This window comes from Lycium ferocissimum, chromosome 12, assembly GCF_029784015.1.
Source record: "Lycium ferocissimum isolate CSIRO_LF1 chromosome 12, AGI_CSIRO_Lferr_CH_V1, whole genome shotgun sequence".
NCBI lineage: Eukaryota > Viridiplantae > Streptophyta > Magnoliopsida > Solanales > Solanaceae > Lycium > Lycium ferocissimum.
In genome coordinates, this window is record NC_081353.1 from 24,762,864 (window position 1) to 24,778,818 (window position 15,955).

The following is a 15,955-nucleotide window of genomic DNA, read 5'->3' on the forward strand; positions in this document are numbered from 1 at the left end:
AAGAAGATCGTTTGTTCTGATATCGTTTGATCACTATTGCGAAACGTTATTATAGAAAACATATAATATAACATAAGATGAAATATCGGTTCCACAGAAAACTTGTTACATAGAGGTGTGACTGAATACTTTTCAATTATCACAAACTTTGATCTTTTACTAGCTGGCATTAGACAGGTTCCAGTCTATGATAACATTACATTATCAATTTAATGTCTAAAACATATCAACTTTGACAACTTATCCTTTAAACAATTTAACCCACAGTACAATATTGCAATTGGCAACCTAAGTGCAGTTTGTAAATTTAATCTTGAGCCTAACTCGACCCCAAATGCTAGCTTGTGAGGGGAAGATTGCCCAAGTCCATATAAGGAGTCCACTCATCCCTTAAACCACCGATATGGGATATATTAACACAGTCGAATGACTTCAATTTTGCTTAGTCATATCTTCAATCTTCATGGCCAAACAAGCAGGGTGAACTCCCTTTGCCAGAAAATTACATTGTGCATAATGTTCAAAATTATTTTTTATGCATATATGGTAAATGTTGAATGCCCTTAGTTTTTTGGTGGATTTGATTACTTCTTTATTTTTTGAATCTTCTTAATGAAAATCTTGATTCCGCAAACAAGTACATAGAAGAATCATATTCAATAGTCAAGTCATCACCAAATTAAGTAAATGTTACGTGTGATAAAAATTCAACAATATCAAGTATGTGCACTCTTTCCATGTTTCTCCTTTGACAGTACAAAGTTCAACAAATCAATTGCCAAAGGTTGGATATTTAAATTTAATTGAATGAATTTAATTTAATATTTACGCTAGGCGTTATGTATAAAATAGTCGTCAATTTAATATTCAACATCTACAGCTGAATGTTTAATTAATTCAACTAAACAACATTAATAGCATAACATACTTATATATCAGACTTTATAACTTAAATCTCTTACTTAATAGTATATTTCATTACTCATTAATACTATTATTCAATTGGAGTATAAGAATTGAAAGTTGACAGAAAGTCAATTGACCATGCAACATTTTTGCAGTTTCACAAATCTTGATTTTCAATAATGTCCCCTTATACTTTTACTTATAGAGCTTTAAACAAGAAGTGCATCATGTTGAGCTAGATTTTATGCAGCTGGTTTCCCCTAGGGGTAAAGCCACTTAGGTCAAGCGGTGCGTAGTAACACCGCTTGATTAAAAAAAGTTGCTATATATAAATAAATGTAAGAATAAAATGTTTTTATGTCTTAAAAGAAAAGTACTATTGTTTAAGAATTAGATTTCTTATGACGTTAATGTGTGTGCACTTTTAAAAACGAAAACTCGTTCAAGAGGATTGTAGAATATTTGAAAAGAAAAATACTTGAAAATATATACTCCGTTAATATCGAAATTTTATGTTTGATTTGTTCATTTATTCGCTTTTAAAATATCGATACTCCATCCTTTACAAAAATTTCTGCCTACTCCGATGAGTTACATGATTTTCAACAGATATATAGCACTCCTATATGTACAAGATTACCGACATGAGTTGTGGTGGATGGTAGGAGTCCCTCCACCCATAATTAGAGGTTCCGGTTTCGAGCCTGAGAATGAAAAAGATTTTGTTGGGAGCGCTGCGCGCGATTCGATTTTAATCGGGCTCCAATACGAATACTACACCGGATGGAAATAAAAAGAAAATTATTGTAAAAGATTACCTGCTGGCTTGTGAGCAAGCTTTCTTGGTTGGTGAAGGTGTTTTTGTTCCTTCAACGACCCAAGCTAAGTGCAGCCTTAGGATCAAACCTCCATGCAAACCCTCCAAACTCCATTTTCCACACATCACACGGCATTATTCGTGATTGCTTCGAATTCTGCGATGAATACACTACCCTTACACTGCATGCAAATGCTCTAGGCAATTCCTCACTTATAATTTTCTCCTTCATAACCAACCTCACCATCATCTCCGATGTTGGTCCTCCGTCTTCTAGATTATCTGCCACCATTCTCCAATATCTGTGTTTTGGTGCTTCAGGACTGAAAGAATATTTTCCGCCGTTCCCTTTCATTCCTTGAATTGGTTAATATACAAAAGTATCCTACTCAAAATAGGAGAGTACAAAATATTACAAAATATTCTAACCTAAATAAGAGATTACAAAACATTACAAAATATTTACATAATTTATCACACCCCCGCAGTCGAAACGGGAGGTTTACGAACGCTGAGACTGTCACGAAAATCTTCAAAAAGGACACGAGGAAGACCTTTAGTGAAAATATACGCAATGCGATATCGGGATGGGACATGAAGGACTCGAACTTGTCCCCGCGCAACCTTCTCACGCACAAAATGAATGTCCATCTCAATATGTTTGGTGCGTTGATGTTGCACGGATTACGACGTATATATGGCACTCACATTGTCACAATATACCAACGTAGCTTTGCGAACCGGACAATGTAGTTCTAATAAAAGATTGCGAATCCGAAAGAAGACTCGGGAGACAACATTAGCTACACCGATACTGCGCTTTCGCTAGACCGAGAAAGAGTCGGTTGTCGCTTTGACGACCAAGAAATCAAGTTGTCACCCAAAAATACACAATACCCCGACGTAGAACGACGAGTGTCCGGACAACCACCCCAATCAGCACGGTGTAGGAGACAAGGTCGGTGATCGATGATGGGTAGAGATGCAACCCGTGATCAAGAGTGCCACCGAATATACTTGCACAATCCGCTTAAGAGCAAGCATATGATCGTCCCGCGGTCATGCATATGTAAGCACACACGTTGACAAGATATGAAATATCCGGTCTCGTGAAAGTGAGATGCGAAGAGCACTGCGAGACTACGATAATGAGTGAGATCTTCATAAGAGCACCAAGTAGCACCGACCTTCGGTTTTGTGTCAACCGGAGAGAGAGGGCTTGCAAGATGACATACTGCGCGATCAATGATTTCCTCGGCATACTTACGTTGAGAGAGGAACATCCCCCCGCGAGGGGTCACGGAATGCCAAGAAAATAATTCAAAGGACCTAAATCCTTCATAGCAAATTCGGAACCAAGTCTATCCATGATGGAACGACGGAGAGCGTCTGAGGATGCAGTGAGTATAATATCATCAACATAGAGTAATATGTATGCCATTTCAGTCCCCGCATGGTAGATGAACAACGAATTATCAGACACTATTAGAGAAGCCAAGCGAAAACACAAAATGCGCAAACGTCTATACCAAGCACGTGGAGCCTGCTTAAGCCCATAGAGAGACTTACGTAATAGGCAAACATAATCAGGATGTGTGCGATCCCGAAAATCCATAGGCTGATGCATATACACAGTTTCCTTGAGCTCACCGTGAAGAAAAGAATTCTTCACATCCAGTTGATGTATAGGCCAATGCTTTGACAACGAAAGACTAAGAATAGTGCGGATAGTTGCCGGTTTCACCACCGGACCGAACGTCTCACCACGATCAACGCCAACTGCCGAGTTTTGCCATCACTTACAAGTCGGGCTTTATGCCTCTCAAAATCACCATTAGACTTTTCTTTATGAGTAAAAATCCACATAGAACGAATAACATTAACATTAGGTGGACGGGGACCAAATCCCACGTCTTATTCCTAACAACAGCATCAAATTCATCATTCATAGCCATTTTCCAATTCGGGTCACGAAGAGCGGCCAATGGGTTACGAGGTAGAGGAGATTTCATAACCGTGGTATGTAAGTTAAACAGACGTTTAGGCTTGACAATACCCCGTTGGCTGCGGGTGACCATGGTGGGACGGGGAGTAGGGATAGGTGGCTGGACAGGAGCAAGTGGACGGGGGCCGGCAGTCAGTCCAGCTGGGGCTGCCTCATCGTGGGACCAGCAGCGGTGACGGGAGGCAGCGGAGGAGCGATGGTGGCTCGGCGGCGGGCGGGGAGGGGGGGAGAGGGGGGCGGGTGCCGGTTTTTGGAGGTGATGAAAAATATAAGGAGAGATACCTTTATCTAAAAAATCGTATGTATGGGGTGGAGGAGTAGACAAGTTAGCAAAGGGAAATCGAGTCTCATCGAAAACAACATGACGACTAAGGATGATCTTATGTGATGATAAGTCATAGCATTTGTAGCCTCTATGGTTCGATGGGTACCCCAAAAATACACAAGGTGTAGACCGGGCCTGCAACTTATGAATCGTAGTTGACGGGAAAAGAGGGTAGCACAAACACCCAAAGACCCGAAGGTGCGAGTACGTCGGTTCCTTACGATATAGAGCATGGAGGGGAGATTTATGGTTCAATAACTTGCTTGGTAAAATATTAAGTAGGTAAGTTGCCATTTGCAATGCATGATGCCAAAAGGAAGGCGGGAGAGAAGCGTGGGCAAGAAGAGTGCGCATGACATTATTGATAGACCGAATTTTCCTTTCGGCCTTCCCATTTTGTGAGGACGTATGAGGACAAGAAAGATGAAAAGACATCCCATTCGACTCACAAAGACGCCAAAAATCATTATTATCATATTCTTTCCCATTATCACATTGGACATTTTTTATTTCTCGTTCAAAATGTGTTCGGACATGGGCCCGAAATTCTAAAAACTTAGCAACGACATCAGATTTCCTAGCTAAGGGAAAAGTCCACAAATATTTCGAGAAATCATCCAAGAAAAGAACATAATATCGACGACCCATGGAACTTAAGACAGGAGAAGTCCATAAATCACTATGAATAATATCAAAAGGCATACAAGTGTTCGAATTGGATGGAACAAAAGGCAACTTAATATGTTTTCCAAGCACGCAAGAACGACAAATACTAGAGCAACTAGAATTATTACATTCAATGCTTTTATTTATCCTAAGAGAATTCAAAACTGACGCTCCCGGGTGACCCAAACGATCATGCCAAAGAGAAGAAGACAAAGCAGCAAAGGTTGATGGAGAATTGGCTTTGTTTGTGATGGTGGTGGTGATGGGATATAGATCGCCCCTGCTCTCACATCTCATTAGTGGCATCCCCGTCTGAAAATCCTTCACAGAAAACCCATATGGATCAAAATTAACGGACACGAGTTATCGGTAGTGAACTTTCTAACGAGAGATTAAGTTTTAATGAGTTTTGGGGCGTGGAGGACATTTTTCAACGAGAAAGGAGGGTTTGGGGGAGGCAAATGAGTATGACCACAACCGCGAATTGGAATTGAATGACCATTACCAACAACAATACCATGATGATTATTGCTCAAATTAGAACAAGACGAGAGATTAGCATTCGTGGATGTCATGTGAGATGTGGCACCGGTGTCCATGTACCACTTCTGGTCCGAAGGATTCAAAGTCATCGTATGCATGCCCGATTCGATGTCCGTGGGAGCATAAGACGGGGCATACATCTGCTGAAACGGGGCAGCAGCATATGCCTGCTGGGGAGCAGGGCCGAGAATGCCCGGCTGTTTGGCCGAAGGCCCTTGCGAAGACGTCGCCCAAGTGGACGGATATGGGCACGGTGGCACGACCCATTGTGGCATCCATCCCCAAGCATAATTGGGAAGCTGCCACGGGCGAGGAGAAGGCTGACGCGGCCACTGGCGGTGGCTGGTGATTTCCGCCGTTGTGACCACGGCTGCCGCCACGGCCAGCTTTGCCGCCAGCGTTGCCACGGCCAGCGCCGTTCCGACGGCCAGAATTGCGGCCTTTGTTGTTGTTATTTTTGCCCCTGGTATTCACAGCATGACCAGACAAATGAGTATTATCAAAAAAATTAGTCGAACCCTCACCACATGTGGCAGCCACCATCGCCGAAGGAGTAGAGTGGGCCGCCTGCATCGCCTGTTCTCGTTCCTCCAGAACGAGTGAGGAGCGCGCCTCAGTGAAAGGAGGCAATGGTTTGCTGTGACGAATCTGCGTTCCCACACCCTTGAATGCGTCGGTGAGACCCGAGACAAGGCAAGAACAAGGCGGGGTGGAAAACCGGAGCCCCCACATTTTTTAACCGATCGGAGATGCTCTTGAGCCTCGACAATACGCGAACGCGTTCGGGAACTCTTCCATCCTAGTTGTAGAGAACTCTTGTTCGAGCATAACGGCACGGCGGTTTGATGGTCTGGAAGATATCACGCAAGCGATCCCAGGCTTCCATGGCCGTTGCTCCAGGTTCAAGAATAGTTGTAAGGAGGTCATTCGAAATCGTGGAATAAATCCACTGGAGCACAGTCGCATCAAGGGTCGACCAAAGTTCTTTGTCGTCATCGGAGGGAGGGGCCGCCTGCTTCCCTTTCTCCGGTGCGATGATATGGTGTATGACCCTATGGGATATGGCGTGTATCCTAAACAATTCCGCCCATGTGCCGTATTGTGCATTCTCCATTTCAAGAACCACAGGAATGTGATTACGGATGTTGGAGACGGCGAAAGCGGGGTGGAAGGATGATTTAGAGGTGGACATGGTGGCCGAAAAAAAAAAAAAAGATGGCAGCCGACGGAGCTAGGGCAGCGGAGAGGAGAGAGAGAAGAAAACCCTAGACTTCTGATACCATGAAAGAATATTTTCCGTCGTTCCCTTTCATTCCTTGAATTGGTTAATATACAAAAATATCCTACTCAAAATAGGAGAGTACAAAATATTACAAAATATTCTAACCTAAATAAGAGATTACAAAATATTACAAAATATTTACATCATCTATCAAGGACGACCTGTCAAGGCCTCTTCAAGTGGGATGCAGCCATATGAAATTTATGAGCGGTCCGTTCTAGCCACATCTTAAAAATCTGAATAAGTACCTAGGGGCTCAGATATATGCATGGATTTCATTAATTTTGAAGGTTAGTGAGTTCTTTTCCGATAATTTTCGATCGACGCATTCAGATGTGCTCATATAGCTCAAGAGCTATTAACATATTTCTCTGAATTAGTCTTTTTAATCGAGAAGAAAAAATGTAAATATGCATTATGTTTGTAGGGCAGCCCAAAGGCACTAAGCTCCTGCTATGCGCGGAGTCCGGGGAAGGGCCGCTATGCATTATGTTTGTAGCTGCAACTAAATGACTTTGTTTATGTAGCTCTTTAGTTGAATGTAATAAGGAACTTCCTACAACTGGTTGAGCAAATTTCTTTACCTTTCTCCATTGTGTGCTAGTTTTTCACACCCAAAAAAAAAAAAAAAATGTAATATATCATGAGATGTTGAATATGGTAGAAACTCATTGAAGTTGTCTAGTGAGTAACAGAATCTGTAAATTCACAAGTTTGTATGAACCTTCAAATATGCAAAATGATCTTACATATATCCTGTGTTAATAGTTGGGGTCGATCATGCTTTCCCTGTTACAAAAGTTGCTCTTTTTTGCCCTTATTTTCAAACTGTTGATAGTTAGAGAATGATTAGCACCAGAAAAAGCCATGTGACCCGACTATTAGACACTAGTGAGTCTTTAACTATCAGTTCTCTGAAAATATGATAATGAAACTTTGTAATGGCGGGGGCATGATCGACCTCAACTATTAACTGAGAACTTATTGTATATCATTTCGCATATATATAGTTCAAGATTCCCATATGTCAACTTTGGGGAAGTGCACGAAACAATTTCGGGACACATTTAAGGCATAGTCGAAAACATAAAGAACCTAATATTGCTATCTAAAAATGGAGGAAAAAGAAAGAAAGATGAAGCTACGAATTCGAGTGATTGTCACGTTTAGCAATAAATTTTCAAGCGAAAGTGTATAGAAAATTCCAAGAGAACATCAACATTAGAATAAGGCCGTGACTTCGTCTCTTCAATTTTTGAATTGCCAAATAGTTGAAATTAATTATACCTATTTTATTATTGCCATATATTATATATAGGAGTATTTGGTAATTTTCACGATAGTCATTTTCAGTTGAAATATAGTGACTATCGTGTAGTTTAAAATTAACTCCGAATATAGTGCTCCAGGATATTATCATGAAATTTCGCATGTAAAATTTGAAACTCCAAAACAATAAGTATTTTTCAAAGACAGAGTCTAAGCGGCCAAAGAGCATTTATAAGTCAAATAGGAAGTGTATATATAATATGTGTGGAAATAATGAAGCAACGCATAAATCGAGTTTGGGTCGGTGTAAAGAAAGTTGAAATAGAGTTTGGGTCGGTGTAAAGAAAGTTGAAAATTTCAACCTTCATGAAAATCCAAGGAACCTGCCTAAATTTGAAACTTATGTTGCTCTTAAAAGAGCTTACTTTTTTACACGAACGGTTTATAAATATTTTCACAAAGATCATGCTAAGCCGTCCTATAATATAATAATAGATAACTTTTCCAAACAATACAATAAAATAAAAAATGCACGTATCTGAAGAAATTACTGCAATTGTTTGCTTGTTTATGTTCTTTTAGAGGTGACTTGGCCTCAATAGCACATAAATCCCTGATGGTTCTCTTTCATCTTCACTAAATAAAGTATGTATATTTATTAGGTAAAAAATAATTCATCGAGGCATGCATGTACTACTAGAAATAGAGGTTTTTTCCATCGACATTCAGTGAGAAGTCTACGTTATAAAACATGATTTTCCCACCTCATTACAAGCGAACCAACTCACTGGAAAAACGCATGGTGAGAAACATGTTCCCATTGAAACGCTGAGAAACTTCATAATTTTTTTGTGTGAAAACACTATTATGCAAGTTTTTCCCACCGATATTCAGTGGGAATATCCACTGAACATTTTTCGGTGGGAAATTTCAGTGGAAAAATAGTGAATTTTTAGTAGTTACTGATGAAGTCCATCCCATTGGTGGTAATTGGCATGTGCCAATTTAATTGGCTACAAATTGAACTTGGAGAGCAAGGAAAAATTTGTGGAAGACAAATTTTTCATTCTTTTCCTTTTTGTGCTTGGTGGTCAAGTATTTTTCTCCTATAAAAGGAGGAGCTCCCTCACTTCTTTAAACACACCAACAAAGAGAGAAAGAAGAGTGAGGCATTCATAGAGAGGAAAATAGTTTGTGAGGAAAAATAGAGAGTGTGAGCGATATTGTAGTGAGGTGGAAAATCTTAAAAGAGGGTAATTTCTTTTGAGTGTGCAGTGGTCTTTGGAGTATTTTACTCAGACCTACAAAGTGTAAAATCCTTGCTATAGTGATATCAGTTGCTCCTCTTGGCCTGTGGTTTTTCCCTTTTGGGTTTCCACGTAAAAATCTTGGTGTCATTATCGCTCTTTTTTATTCTTGTTGATTAACCGTATCACGGTGCTACATTATTATTCCGCTGTAAATACCGTGAATATTATTTACGTGGGGTTTTTTCCCCATCAATCGGTATCGTAGCAAGGTTCTCGTTTCACGTAAATATTTTTTGCGGTGGGCCGTACTATACTCGGTGAAAAAAAATGTCTGGAGTAAAGTACGAGGTAGCAAAATTCAACGGTGATAGCGGTTTCTCAACATGGTAGAGAAGGATAAGGGATCTGCTCATCCAACAAGGATTGCACAAGGCACTAGTGGAAAAATCCAAAAAGCCCGAATCCATGAAAGCTGAGGATTAGGAAGAAATGGATGAAAAGGCGGCTAGTACAATCAGGTTGCACTTAACAGATGATGTGGTCAATAACCTCATCGATGAAGAGAGCGCATGTGGTATTTGGACAAAGTTGAAAAACCTATACATGTCCAAGACGCTGACAAACAAATTGTACCTAAAGAAACAGTTATACGCCTTGCATATGGGTGAAGGTACAATTTCTTGTCACATTTAAATGTGCTTAATGGATTAATCACGCAGCTGGCCTACCTCGGAGTAAAGATCGAGGAGGAAGATAAAGCCATCGTGCTCCTGAACTCGTTGCCTTCATCTTATGACAATTTGGCAACAATCATCTTGCATGGTAAGGACTCAATTGAGCTGAAGGATGTCACATCAGCTCTTCTACTCAATGAGAAGATGAGAAAGAATCCTGAAAATCTTGGCCAGGCTCTCATCACGTAAAAGTAGAGGTAGGAGTTACCAAAGGGGTTCGAGTAACTGTGGTAGATCTGGAGCTCATGGGAAATGTAAGATTCGATCCAAGTCAAAAGCTAGAAATTGCTACAATTGTGATAAACTTGGTCACTACAAAAGAGATTGTCCAAATCTAAAAAGGGAAAAAGGTGAAAGCAGTGGTCAGAAGAATGATGACAACACAACTGCCACGGTGCAAAACAATGATAATGTCATTCTCTTCATAAACGAGGAAGAGGAATGCATGCACTTGGCAGGTTCAGAGTCGGAATAGGTGGTTGACACAGCAGCATCTTACCATGCCACACCGATAAGAGATCTTTTTTTACAGATATGTAGCAGGTGATTTCGGCACTGTGAAAATGGGTAACACAAGTTACTCAAAGATTGCGGGGACCGGAGACATTTGTATCAAGACAAATGTCGGACGCACATTGGTTCTGAATGACGTACGCCATGTACCTGATTTGCGGTTGAACTTGATCTCGAGAATTGCCTTAGATCGAGATGGATACGAGAACTATTTTGCAAATAAAAAATGGAGACTCGCCAAGGGATCATTGGTGATTGCAAAAGGAGTTGCTCGTGGAACGTTGTACAGGACAAATGCAGAAATATGCCGAGGTGAATTGAACGCGGCTCACGATGAGATTTTTGCGAATTTGTGGCATGGAAGAATGGGTCATATGAGCGAGAAAGGATTGCATGTTCTTGCCAAGAAATCACTCATTTCTTTTGCCAAAGGTATAATGATAAAACCATGTGACTACTGTTTATTTGGTAAGCAGCATAGAGTCTCATTTCAGACATCTTCTGAAAGAAAATTGAATATGCTTGATTTGGTATATTCTGATGTTTGTGGTCCAATGGAGATAGAATCGATGGGCGGTAACAAATACTTTGTTACTTTTATTGATGATGCTTCACGAAAATTGTGGGTTTATATCTTGAAAACCAAAGATCGTGTGTTTCAAGTTTTTCGAAGTTTCGTATGCTCGGTGGAGAGGCAGACGGGTCGAAAGCTAAAGCGTCTCCGCAGTGACAATGGAGGTGAGTACACTTCAAGGGAATTTGAAGGGTACTGTTCAAGCCATGGGATCAGACATGAAAAGACAGTTCCTAAAACCCCAAAACACAATGGTGTAGCTGAGAGGATGAATCGCACCATTGTTGAGAAGGTGAGAAGCATGCTCAGAATGGCTAAACTGCCTAAGTCATTCTGGGGTGAAGCAGTTCAGACAGCCTGCTAGCTGATCAATAGGAGTCCATCAGTTCTATTGGAGTTTGACATCCCAGAGAGAGTTTGGACCAACAAGGAGGTATCTTACTCGCTTCTGAAGGTGTTCGGTTGTAGAGCTTTTGCACATGTACCGAAGGAGCAGAGAACAAAGCTAGATGCTAAATCTGTTCCTGCATATTCATCGGATATGGAGATGAAGAGTTCGGGTACAGACTGTAGGATCTTGTAAAGAAGAAGGTCATCAGAAGCAGAGACGTAGTCTTCCGAGAAAGTGAAGTTAGAACTGCTGATGATCTGTCAGAGAAAGCTAAGAATGGTGTAGTCCTTAACCTTGTTACCATTCCATCTAACCTTCCTAGAAGTGCAGAAAGTACGACCGACGAGATTTCCGAACAGGGGGAGCAACCTGACGAGATTGTTGACCAGGGGGAGCAACTTGGTGATTATGTCGAGCAAGTGGGGTACCCTACTCAGGAAGACGAAGAACAATCTCAACCTCTGAGGAGATTAAAAAGGCAAAGGGTAGAGTCATCCAAGTACCCTTCCTCAGAGTATGTCTTCATTAGTGATGAGGGGAGCCGAAAGTCCGGGGAGGTGTCGTCCCATCCAGAAAAGAGCCAGTGGATGAAAGCCATGCAAGAAGAGATGGACTCTCTACAGAAAAATGGCACGTACAAGCTGGTTAAACTTCCAAATTGTAAAAGACCACTCAAATGCAAGTGGGTCTTCAAACTCAAGAAAGATGGAAATGGAGAGCTAGTCAAATGTAAAGCTCGATTGGTGGTAAAAGGCTTCGAACAGAAGAAAGGTATTGATTTTGATGAAATTTTCTCACCTGTTGTCAAAATGACTTCTATTCAAACCATTTTGAGCTTAGCAGCTAACCTAGATCTTGAAGTGGAGCAGTTAGACGTTAAAACTGCATTTCTTCACGGAGATTTGGAAGAGGAGACTAACTGTTTAAAATTACTCGACAAATAGTTTAAGACACACCTTATTGCTGAAAAACCCCATAAGAATGGATCAACTTGGCGTCTCTAACTGCTAATTGAGCTGACCCAATTTTTTAAAATTTCCTTTATCTTCTTGTTTTCTTCCCCTTTCTTCTTCATTTCTCCATCTGAGATTTTATTCACCTTTCTCCTTCTTTATAACCTAAAATTTTATAGAAAACCTAGGTTCTTTTACCAAAATCAGAAGCTAAATTATAATTCACACTGAAATTGAAGGTTAATAGGGGGGAAACCAAGGCTGAGCATTTTTACTCATTTTAATTTTAATTTTAACCCTAATTTAGATTTTAATTCGCCTTAACGTTTATCCATCTAATTAAAATCACTAATAAAAGTTCTAATTAAATTATGTACAAAATTAACCAGGTCGAGTGCTACTTGACACTTTTTAGTGAAAATGGAGCGTCTATCAATGCACTAGCAGCTAATTAAGCAACGGGATGTATTTTTATAATTATTTAAAAGTACCACTATAAAATGTAATTCTAGAGCATAATCAGTTACATTACATAATTTTTGCAACAAAAAATCATGCTTGTCGGCCCCTTGACAAAGTTAGACGTTGCACTAAGCATGCTCCACATATAGTAAAATTGTTTGAAAAATTCGTAGGAAATAAAATATCATTTGATCTTTCATGCCAAAGGAGGCATTGGCTAGGAACAATATAGTAGTGAAAAAAGCAGGAGGTATCTCACTATTTAATTTGTGTGATCACGTCATCTTCAAGACTTATTAGAAAGGTGACACATTTATTTACTTATATTAAATTAACAAACCTAATTAGATATACAAGGTTAAAACTTTTCATTTGTGTGAAAAGTAAGTCATGTTATTAAATTACATATTGTCTCTTCAACATTTAATGTTATTTATATGTTGCAGTATATGGATTTTGGCCGTTACAGCAGAGTTGCAAATATAAACCCCCTATCTGTAATTCATAGCAAACATAAAGTGGAAATTGTGATATATTTTCTGATTTTTGGCAAGATCAAGAATCTTCAATGAATAGTCATTCCAAACATTTACATATGATGTTAAGTTCCAAGTCAAGGTACCTCTTATTTTCCGCCCTCCAAAGCTTAGATAGAAAAAAATATCAACTGACGTTTTCTGTTTCGGGGTTGAACACTTGTCTCCCATGGATTTATAGTATGTCGATCTTCATGAATTTTATTTGTAATTACTTTTATGTCCTGAAATTATTGATTCATACGTTTGTGTTGTGTCCTGTTTATAGATTATATGAATTTACATGATCATAAAGACTAAATCTTTGATGTTTTTGGAGGAATTGTAGAGGTGGATCCATTGAATATGGAAAGAGGAGACATTCTTCAATATTTTCAAGAACAATTTCTGCATCCAAGCTTTGCAGATGTGATGCTTTGGGATCACAAATTCATAATAATGCACTTGTTTCTCTTGAAAAAAAGTCATCTGTTAAGGTATTATAACCATTTTATCTCATCTTTGATACTTCATCTATCAAATAGTTTTTAATCTAGGTCCTAAATTTGAAAAAATGTTATGTAAAAAAAGATTGATATTTAATTCACACGCATGGAGAATTGATATAACCGGCTTCAACTAGCTCAGAATTGTGGCAAACGCACACAAAAAGGATGAATTGACTCCCAAACTTCAAACCTCCCATTCTTTACTCTACTGAGGGAGTAATATTCTCATTTAAAAATTTTAAGGTGTACTCGAGGGAATTATGGAAGGGGAGCCTGGCATAACTGGTAAAGTTGCTGTCATGTGATGTGTAGGTCACAGATTTAAGCCGTGGAAACAGCTTCTTGCAGAAATGCAAGGTAAGGCTGCGTATAATAGACCCTTGAGGTCCGGCCATTCCCTGAACCCCGCGCATAGGGGGAGCTTAGTGCACCGGACTACCCTTTACTCGAGGAATTTATGCAAATAAATTCTTGATTTTTCCGTTTTTGGGAAGTGATATCTTTTTAAATTAATATACATAACGGGTTTGTCCAAAACGTTAATATATATATTTTTTTAATTTGTTTTTGTGTATGTAGAATAAGACCAATAGACTTGTTATGCAAGAACAAATGGCGAAACTTGAGGAGGAGCTGAGAGATAAAAGAGAGCAATTAGGATTAGTTGAAGAAGAAAAGAACAGAGCCATTAATGAACTTAGTGAGATGAAATCAAGAGAATACTACGTAGAAGTTACGACTTTGAAGGAATTGCTTAGTAACAAACAAGAAGAATTGAAGATAAAAGACAAGAATATCAATTCCTTGAAGTTAGAGCTCGAAAAGGCGAAGAAATGTGAGCTGAAGTTAATAGAGAGAGATTCTAGTTTAGGAAAAGTGAAAGAGGGATTTAATCATGTAAAAGCATACAAGATACGCGTGACAGCTTGGTTGTCTGATTTTAGAAGAAGAGTTCAAGAATTAGAAGATGAATCGAAGAACATGAAGTTATCGGAGTCCAAAATATTTGATGCTTGGTTATCAAAGACTAGGCAGTTTGAACAAATCAAGATTGAACTCGAAGAATCTAAGTTTGAGATAGCGACTCTTCATGAAAAGATTGAAACTTTAGACACTTGTTCCAAGCAAAATGGCGGTTATCTTAATCATTCTTGCAATGGGGAGATTTCCAATTCGATAGATAAGGAAATGGAAAATCTCAGGTTTGAACCCGAATTGGCAAAAGAGAATGAGAAGATTGCATCATCAAACGCCAACGCTTTGAATGATGAAATGAAAGAAATGATCAAAAGCACTAAGGCCAGATACAAAATGTTCTTGGATAAAGCAAAAAAGGAAGCAGAACTATATAGGAACACAACAAACAGATTGAAATTAGAGGCAGAGGAGTCACTTTTGGCTTGGAATGGGAAAGAAATGAGCTTCATCACGTGTATAAAAGAAGTTGAAGAAGAACGAAATCTTGCTCTACACGAGGCTAGTAAGCTCAACGAGTCTCTTAAAGCAACAAGGGAAGAAAACTACAGATTGAGAGACATCTTAAAGCAGTCTATCAATGAAGCAAAGGCTCAAGAGACTTAGCTAGACGTGAAAATTCTCAACTCAAAGATTGCCGGGCTAAAAAGGGATGAATCGATGCCATTTTCTTTCTTGAGTACAAAACAGATGCTCTATTCAGCATGAAAAGAACATAAAAATGTACTCCAGATAACAAGCAGAAGGCATGAAGTCACCAAAGGCAATATTCGAGGAATGCAAAGATGACAAAATACAAAAAAGGAACTTTCAGCTTCAACTTTAGTGAGTTCTAATGATCTGGAAGATGTAGAACTGAAAATTGGAGTTGAGGATCCAGATAATGCAGAGGCTCAAATATCCACTAGTTTTATTTAAGAACTGTATAAATCTACAAAGACCATGAAGAAGCTATTAACAATTGGAAACAATAAGAAAAAAAATATAGAGCATGGTTTCATGCTGTTCTATTCTAAGCTCTTGTTTCTTCTTTTCCTTTTGTACTATGTGACACCATAGTTCTCATTACTGTAGTGCTACCATTTCTGACCGTGCAAGTTGCACTCTAAGGGCTTCAAGGGCGTGTTATCATTATGTAAAAATCTTGGTTCCAGATGAAAAGAGTTACAAAGCTGAAGTACAAAGCTCGTACACGTTAAATTGCACAACATGAACCTAAAACAAAGTTCCGGCAACAAAAAAGAAAGGTCAGAGATACATTCCCGC